A 9,247-nucleotide genomic window follows, 5' to 3' on the forward strand; every position below is an offset into this window, starting at 1 on the left:
CTCCCCTTTGTTTGGTTATGTTTGAATCATTTTTGTTCTTAGTTTTTTAATGTATTCATTTTGTGAAAATTAACCAATCAAGTGTGTCTAGTGAATTCCCCCACATAGTAGCATGACAATATTCTCTCAATTGTGTTACTATTTGATATTTTCTAAAAATTTTAGGTTTCTGTTTGTCATGTGGACAACTTCATTTGCTGGAACTTTAAAAGCAGCTGCAATTTTGTAATGAATAAGCTGAAAGTTATTGATGGTGTTTTATTTATTGATTTGGTACATTGTACTGAAGTGTTTTATTGGAATTTTTTTTTAACATTTGATTTCACCTGCAATATTGAGGCCCCTGCAATGAATGAGCTAAAGGTTTTAATAAAATGGAAAAGTTATTGATGGTGTCTCTGTTTGGGAGTGGTCTAGCCCTGCGTTTGAAGAGTGCAGTAGGATTCAACAATAAGGATGTTGTTTTTTAGGGGTTCAATATTCTTTATCAAATCTCATTGTTTAAGATTCTATAGGGAATTGGTTATTTGATTGCATGAATGAACCTGCTAATGTTAAAAAAAAAAGAGGACTAACTGAAGGCAGTGTCTCCTAGAGTTGGAAACTTCTCCGTATCTTCTGGGTCTCAATGATTTTGCCGATGTTTATGCTGGTAAGGCTTCCCCTGAATTTCCCAATCTATGGTTGAAGAAACGGTATCATTTTTTTTCTCTTTACAAGTGAAGTTAACTAGCAGTGGATGTTTGGATATCTAATCTAAGAACAAAAATATGAGACCAAAGTTGAATAGAGGAAAAAGGGAGAATAACAGAGGTACCTAATTCATTTGATTAGGGAGGGGCTGACTCAGATTGAGACTAGTATTCTGATATTATATTGTGTTTATTTCAGTTTTGAGGCTTTCTTTTGATAAAATCATATTCATCTGCATAGAAATCTACATATGTTTGCAAGCTAGATGAGTTGCAAATATATTTCATGTGTTGTAGGGTTGTGATATAGATGAGTTGCTGAATGTAAGAACATCTGCTGTATTTTTTGGTGCTAAGTTGTTTATGTTTTTTATGTGGCTAGTTTATATGAGGACGTCTTCTACCATATGGTAGGAGATTACTACAGGACTCATCTACCATATGGTTTTGATCAACTTGACTGCAATGGTGAAATTCTATTTTAATAACTCACTTAGTTTGTTACTTCTTGCATTTTTATAAAATTCTACTCACACGAAGTGAAATTCTGTATAAAAAGTAAGAAATGAAATTCTTGTAGTCTTATTGCATCTTTACTTGACAACTCCACTTTATGGGTCTTTAGCTCAATTGGTAGAACACTTGGAACATGAGCATGTCTTAATTATGTTCCAAGGGATGGTGGTTCGAATCCACCAAAACTCTTTTAGTTCAATTATTCATAGCAAAGTCAGTTAAGGCAATCATGTAGAAGTAGGTGTCGTTATTTTAAGGGATTTTCAAAGAATACTTGAGAGGAGCTATTAGAGGTGTGTTTTCTTGTTAGTGAATGTTTAGAACTTGCCACTTGTCCAATGAAGATGGAATGCAACACTTGTCACATTTCTCTTTCAAAAGCCGGTGGTTTCTAAGATTTTTACCACCCTCCTCTCTTGGGTGGATTTTGAGAACTCCCTTTTCTGCCATTGCTCAAAGAAAGACACTTTAACTACAAAAATTGCAGCTAATTTTATTCTTTCTTAAAGAGCATCCTAATAAATAAGTTGTAAGTCCTTGATATGGTCGTATTTGTGGAAAGCAAAAGATCATCCTACATCCAAATATGTCCTATAGAAACTGTTAATGAATAGTGTTCACACTAAAATAACCTCAATCATCTCTTTTCCTTACCTAATGATTGTCCCTTCTATCATCATGCCCGAGAATTGATTGGCATTTATTTATTTCATGTCAATTTTTCAAACATACTTGGGTAGATGAGTTATTGGGTTTGAGAAATGAATATCTTCGAGGGGAATCAACTTTCTAGACATATTTGGGCAGTTGGGGTCTTGGTACAGCAGGGGATGTAGAACTGTAAAAGTGGGCATGGGAGGTGTTTCCTTAATTAGTAAACAGGAAAGGTACTATAGTTCTTACCTGAACCGACTCATTGTAGCCTGACCTACCCCACCCAACCCCCTTTATTAAAAACAACCATAACCTCATATCATTTATCTTCTTTATTAAAGATTTGGGTCACTTCTACTATGATTATTTTTTGTATAAAACTATAGTGATTTAATGTTCAAATTGAATAATTATGGGCCTTCATTTATAGTCTAACTATTTGGCTTAGCCACATCAACCCTCCTTATAGGTAAATCAGTAATTGCAAAGAGATTCCTTCATACTTGCTACAGTTGGGCTTGACCACAGTTGCCTCCTTGTAGGTAAATCAGTAATTGCAAAGAGATTCCTTCATACTTGCTACAGTTGGGCTTGACCACAGTTGCCTCCTTGTAGGTAAAATTAGGGGGTGTCAATCGGTCAGTTTGGGTCAGTTTTGGTTTGAGTTAAATCAATATTTGTGTGGGAATAGTGAAACCGAAACCAAACCAATAAGGAAATTTTAAACAGTCTCTAAAGAAAATCCATGGGTTTACATAAATGTGAATTTGCATTAAATCTGTGGAGGGCGTTTTGTGGTGAATTTGGCATTCAGTGGATTTCTTTCGTAGATATGGGCAGCCTTGTTATGTGGTGGAAGCAAGCTGCGAAGAAGTTCCATTTTAACAGTGTGTGGATGAGTGGATTCACTCTTGTTCCTTATATTATATGGCAAGAAAGAAATGCTAGACGCTTCCAGTAGATTTCTAAGATTGTTAGACATTGCTTTGCTATGGCGAAGAGTGAGATAAGTCTTCAGGCGATAGTAACCACGGGGCCCCCTCTCTCCTCTGATTCGCTTCTTTGTGCTAGGAATATGGGGAATTCCAGGATGCATTATCAGCCAAAGGAGATTCTTGAAGTGTTTTGATGTCCTTCCCTCCCAGGTTGGGTTAAACTTAACACAGAAACGTGTTCTCTAGGGAATCCTGGAAAAGCAGGGGCGGGTGGAGTTTTCCAGAATGGTAAAGCTAAGGTATTGCTGTCTTTCAGACAATTCTTGGGAGTACATACTAATTTTGAGGCTAAAATAATGGCTGTTATGTTGGGATTGGAAATGGCAAGAGAGATGGGGGTCACTAAACTTTGGATTGAGAGTGATTCTATGGTTGTGGTGCTTCTCATATCTAATTGGAAAATTCCATGGATTGGGTTGCAAAGGTGGATGAGTATGATTTCATACTTGCAATCGTTGTCGTGGAAAATAACTCATTGCCTTCGTGAAGCTAACCCTGTAGCGGACTTCCTTGCTAAGTCGGCTACAAAGTATGATTTATCTTCTCCAATCTTTACTTGGCCTACGCTAGTTGTCATGGATTTAGAATTAGATAGTCAGTGTCGGCTTAGATACCGATTTAAATAAGTTATTTCAGTATTTGCTTTGGGTTGGGGTCTTATGTGCGATTTATTCTCTGCTGATGGCAATGCCAAAGATAGAGTAGTTTCCCTCTGAGCCCAAATGATGTAATATCTTGTATATCGTTCTTTTTTCCTTTTCTCTTTTCTTAATACACATGAATTTTTAGCCAAAAAAAAAAAAAAATCCCTCGATTTACCCATATGAGGCATCATATGATCCATATTGAGGAGGAAATAAAAATCCATTCGGGTCATCATTTGGATTTGTACCCCTAGGCTCAAACTGATAGCACTTGTTACATGTCGGCATATTGAGAATGGCAAAGAAAAATACAAGTCAAAATGGTTCGTGGAGCATTGTAAGATCCATTCTGGTAGGAATTTGGATCGTACAAAAACAAAATTGTACATAGACCAAATCAGATAATCAAACCGATAGTAAGCTGACAAGAAACCAAAACTTTTAAATCAAAACCCAATCAAAACTGATGCACCCTTTAGGTTCATGTTTTGGTTTCACATTGAAACCAAAGAAATGGAACAAAAACTGGTCCATCTTCCACTGTTTCTTTAGTGCCTAAGGTGTTGGTTATACTACAATCACCAGAAACAACAGGAGTCCTAAGATCTCTTCTTTTTGGAGTGAGGGGGCCCTGGGCATCCCAATTCCAAAACTATCGTCATCTTCCATCCTTCTGGTCTGTACATGAGCACTAGTCATTTCAAAGCTACACTGATATTCGGCAAAATTGTGAACTTGTGTATCCATCTCTGTTACTGGGCCATCATCACAATCATTTTCAGCCTCCTGGGCATCTTCATTATCTTCTAAAATCTGGCCACCTCCCACATAGCAAGGAAGTTCATCCATCGGACAAACTTGGACCTTCATATGCACTAGCAAGCTTGGGCATCCATCAGAGTGTTTCAGGTACTTTGTCGAGAAAAAGTTTACTGTGAGGTTGAAGCTGATGAAATGAAAGGAAAAATCTTAAGAACAGATAGATATAGAAATCTAGAGAGAGAGGGGGGAGTTTCTAGGAGATATTTTACCTCTGCCATGCAAGAAGATTAACCATTGCATATGCAAGCCTGATCTTATTAACAATACCAGCAAGGGATTTGAATTCTCCAGCAGCTTCTCTAACAGCCAATGACTTCTTTGGATGCCGCCAGGCCCACTCAAAACTGCAATCTCAGCAGAGAAGTACTTAAGTATTATCAAATAGAGAAGCTGAACTCTTCCAAATTACAACAGATGGCTATGATTCAAGTGGCTTGATGAAATTTAACCTCAATTCTTTATATCCCTTACCACATACAGAAAAAACTCCGGCAGAAAAGTTACATTTATTCTCATAATTATTCAGGCAGGAACTAAAACACGGCCAACTAGAAAAATATAAGTCCATACACCAGAAGGTTAGGATTGAACAATTTTAATCAACAATATGGAACAAATCTTCTATTCAGTGCAGGATAGGAGAAACAATAGTGTGTAGTACATAGGTCACAGATGCAAAATACTAGTTTACCAGTTCAATAACATTTTAAAAAACAAAATAGACGAAGAAACAAAATAGGCAAAGCACTTCCAATTGAAAACAATAAGGTAAGATTTTCTACATAGCCATGAAAAATAGGAAAGCCTTAGGGCCATACCAAACAAATTTCAACAAAAGAAACTCCATCACAGAAGACATAATTAAGGTTTAGGACAAATACCTGGAGTGCAGAAACCGTAGTTGGGAAACCATATATGCATAATACCATTTCCCAAGGGCGCTTCCTCTTTGTCCTCCAAGCACCACTTGTTATTTCACCATTATGCTGCCTAATCCGACGACGAGGGGCTGACTGTAAACCTATAATTGTGCAAATAATTATGCCTTATCAGTTCAGTGATTGCACAATTGTACCGTAAAAACTCAATTTTTAATTTGGGAAGATATCTACTCGACTAGAGAGAGAGAGAGAGAGAGAGAGAGGGCAGAGTCTTAAACATACTATGGTCCCCGGGAATTAAATCTTGACCTAGGGTTTCTGAAAACAATTTCAGGCATGGGAAAGATTGAAGTCGAATATGGATTTTAGACATTATAATTTGAGGGCTTCATCAAAAAAACCTTTTTCGAGTTTTTGAGCAGTTGATAACTTTAAGTAGGTAAAAATTGAAGAAAAATTTGAACCCTGAACAGCTATGCAAGGTCTAAAGCAAATTGGTTTGCATAAATCAAAATCAACGAATTATGAGAGCAGCTATGTTGAAAGGTTGGCAAGAAATAGCAAGGAAAAACACATACCTTTGTCCTTTATGAGAGTGGCAACTCTGCAATGCTCATCCCCATAAGTTTTCTCCATTTCTTCTTTGTCAGTTATGAGTTCCATTAGCTCTTGTTTCCCTTCCCACAAAAACAAAGAACACACCATAAGAATTGCATTTTAGAATTGGTACCGTACGTGTTCTTCCACATTTAACATTGGTGTTCTGCCTATTTTTTCTGTCCTGCGATAGACAAGATACTGGTATTGTTTGTGTCTCCAGGGGTTAGGTTTCACTCCAAAGCATGGTTGCTATGATTTAAAACACCATGCTGTTTTCAGATGCTGATTTACATGCTGTAACCAACTGATAATGATATCGAGTAATCCAACTGTGAGAATAGTTCTTAGTTGCCTCGTTGAGAACTGGCCTTACATTAGCATGATTACTAACTAGTTTCAAGTACGAAAACTGTTTAAAAGGGTTGGAAGTTCTCAAACATGGACTTCAGAACTCAGAAACTGTCTTTTATTATAAATCGAAACTCAATAATTTTCAGTTTTACTCTGGAAAAATCAAGAAAACTAAAAAATTAAAGGCAAACGCATATGATGATCTCAGAGATTCGAAGCCTAAAATCTGAAGTAAAATTAAAGTGTATGAACTGGCAACTCATGAATCAAAACCCTAAACCCATCACTGAGAACCAATAAAGCCAAAAATTCATACAACAGTTAAACAAATAAGCTGCAAAGAAAATGAAAAAAGCACAAGCATAGAAGAAACTAAGAACAGATTTGTATCTCTGGGAATTTACCGTTTCTCCGCTAGGCACTGACGAAAAAGCAAGAGCAGATCGGAGCTCCGTTCATCTGAAAAAAGACAATAAGTTAGAGCTCCGATGGCCGTCTTGTTCAGCTTACCCTTTCTCACCACTACAGGTATAAAGTAGAAAGGAAAATTGATAACTAGTGGGAAAGAAAACAGAAGGGAAAACCAAAAATCATAAACCCTAGAAGGTAAAAGGCAGAGAATACCTGCAAGCAGCGACCATTGGTGGCTCATGGACAGCAACAGTGACAGAAAAGATATTATCCAGCTCCTTTCCTTCTCTCTCTCTCTCTCTGCTCAGTGCACTCTGAGTAACAAGTCTCAAGGAAGGGGATGATTCGCCGACCAACGACGTGAGCTGCCGGAGAAAGGGAAGAAAAACCTGTGTGAACTAGAGGTCAAGGAGGAAATGGGGTTTTGAGAAGAAAAGAGGATTCAGATGTTTCGGTTTCTTCAATTTTGATCCATATACGTATATACAAATAAGGTCTATGTAACAGTCTTTCATATTACTTTATAGTGTTTTATTCAAAATCAACACATCATATCTATGTATTTCAGATCCTACAGTGCAAAAGAAACCCCTCAAAAGATACCTATATGGGGTGACTAACCAGAAAACCCCAACCCTATATATATATATATATATATTTATACACGCTAATGACAAAAGCTCAATACATAGATCAAAGGATTGTCTCCTATAAATCACAACTACCCAAAACATATGATGCAGCAACTGATAATAAACTTCCAAACTTAGCACTTCCTATATCTACAAAAACCCAAGATACCAAAATGGAAGTTATACTTCATATATAGCCTTTCATTCCATTAATGGAAGCTTATATTGAATATTATGACAATATTATCCAGAATAGTGTACCCTTTCTATTGAATCACATTAAATGGTTCCACAGTACTAAATCAAAATACAGGAAGGTAAAAGAACAGGAAAAGGATAGTTATGACTTCTTTTGATAAAGCAGAGCAAGCCAGGAAAACTACCATCACTAATGTAAAGACCCTCATCCCCCTCCTCCCCCCCTCTCCCCCCCCACCTCCCCCCAACCCCTCCTCCCACACCCTCGTCTCTCATCCCCTCTCCCTTCCCCAACCCCTCACCTTCCTTGCCTACCCCCCATTGACTGTGGCTACCCCCCCCCCCCCCCCGCCCCATTTTGGTCGTGATGGTTTGGGTTATTGTTTGTTGCTCCCCTTGGGTTAGCGTCTCCTCATGGATAAGCCTCCCCCCACCCCTTTCCCCTTGTGTTTTCTCTCTCTTGGTATTGAATTATTTATTTATCCAAAAAAATAAAAAGCTCACAGGTTGGAAAATCGGTTTTTACACTTATCTGACCATAGAACTATATACGTATTTTAACTGGATGGGAGACATGAAAGGAGAGATGAATCTATTGATAAACCTTTTACTGCTGGGCTATAAGAGCACAATTGGCAATCATTTCTACGACAGAGATTTTTATTTCTGACTAACTTAAAGGGACAATAGGAATGAAGGTGTCCTTTAAAAAATAAAGAGGAAGATGGACGACTATACTGATTATCTAGATCTCTGCAGTACAGTAAATGTAAACTTCATCAAGGTTCTCAAAAAGAGAAATCAATTCGATGGACAACTGGTCATGTTGAATTTCATCTAAAAAGCCTAATAGCTGCTAAAATAGAAAAGTAGTAACGGTTAACAAATTAAAAGGCAAAGAAATATCAGAAACTGATGAATTTAAAAACTTGGTAAACCAGAAGCAGACACACCAAAAGAAGTTTAAATGTATCCGAGATTAACATGTTAATGATGATAAACCATCAGTTTTACTAAGCTAGCAAGTATTACCAAAGCTAATAGTTGCTTATAACAACCAAATTACACAATACAGTCAGCTTTAGTACTCACAATTCTAAAGGAAAGAGGCAACTGCCCTGATATTTCTTAAAGTCACTACATATACGAGTCATAGATTTTAGTGAAATAATGGCTGCAAATGCATTTTAATGAAGGACATTGCATAAGATACCCACTTTCAGTGGATGAAGAACACAACTAGATATTTTTCAACCACTAAACCAATGTGTAAGAGACAAAGGTACAGTAGCAACAAAACACAGGATCACATAACCCATCGTTATCAAGCTCATAGCCCTAATAGTCCTTCATCCTCCACCTGGATGATCTATTTAAGTTATTGCCACAACTAAATCTACCCCGAAATTATGAGAAGTTTATAGCCAAGTGAAAACACAACTGGCTGCACTGCTGAATAAATTGCACTCCATACCTGTTTGAAAGGTGCTCGATGGTATGAAGTGATCACATGACAATCTTCAGAAGAGGTACATCACATTACATATTTACGAAAATCATTGATGGTGGTCTGGTTTGTGCAAAAAGCTTCAACTTTAGCACCAGCACATTGGGCCAAACATGCTACCTTCCCAAATGTGATGCCTTCAGATTTAATCTATTCTAAGGGCTCACAACATTCTAGCATAGATTCATCAAACTACCTCCAAGGACCTGTCAGATAAATCATGAAAATAAAGTGTAAATACTGCCAATGAATGAAAATAACAACTTTACAGTAGTTCTGGAGAAGAACCAGAATGCTAAGTTATAAGTTAAAGACCGTTTAAGGCATTGCACCCCACCACCCCC

At 37.3% G+C, this 9,247-nt stretch overlaps 1 protein-coding gene across 5 annotated transcripts in view; it reads right to left on the reverse strand.

Annotated features, from left to right (window-relative positions):
* Positions 1-3,825: 3,825 nt before the first annotated feature.
* Positions 3,826-9,247, reverse strand: part of LOC122092138 (pentatricopeptide repeat-containing protein At3g49740) — a 9,623-nt gene continuing 4,201 nt past the window's right edge. The window contains exons 2-8 of one of the 5 annotated variants that reach the window (XM_042662466.1): positions 8,871-9,109; positions 6,780-6,931; positions 6,560-6,614; positions 5,783-5,881; positions 5,205-5,336; positions 4,533-4,667; positions 3,826-4,447 (exon numbers count right to left, since the gene is read on the reverse strand). The gene's annotated coding sequence lies outside the window, so the exon portion shown is untranslated. Of the gene's footprint in view, positions 4,448-4,532; positions 4,668-5,204; positions 5,345-5,782; positions 5,882-6,559; positions 6,615-6,779; positions 6,965-8,870; positions 9,110-9,247 lie in introns of all 5 variants that reach the window. The other 4 variants (XM_042662462.1, XM_042662463.1, XM_042662464.1 and 1 more) reach the window with 4 other exon arrangements.

This window comes from Macadamia integrifolia, chromosome 10 (genome assembly GCF_013358625.1).
Source record: "Macadamia integrifolia cultivar HAES 741 chromosome 10, SCU_Mint_v3, whole genome shotgun sequence".
NCBI classification, from domain to species: domain Eukaryota; kingdom Viridiplantae; phylum Streptophyta; class Magnoliopsida; order Proteales; family Proteaceae; genus Macadamia; species Macadamia integrifolia.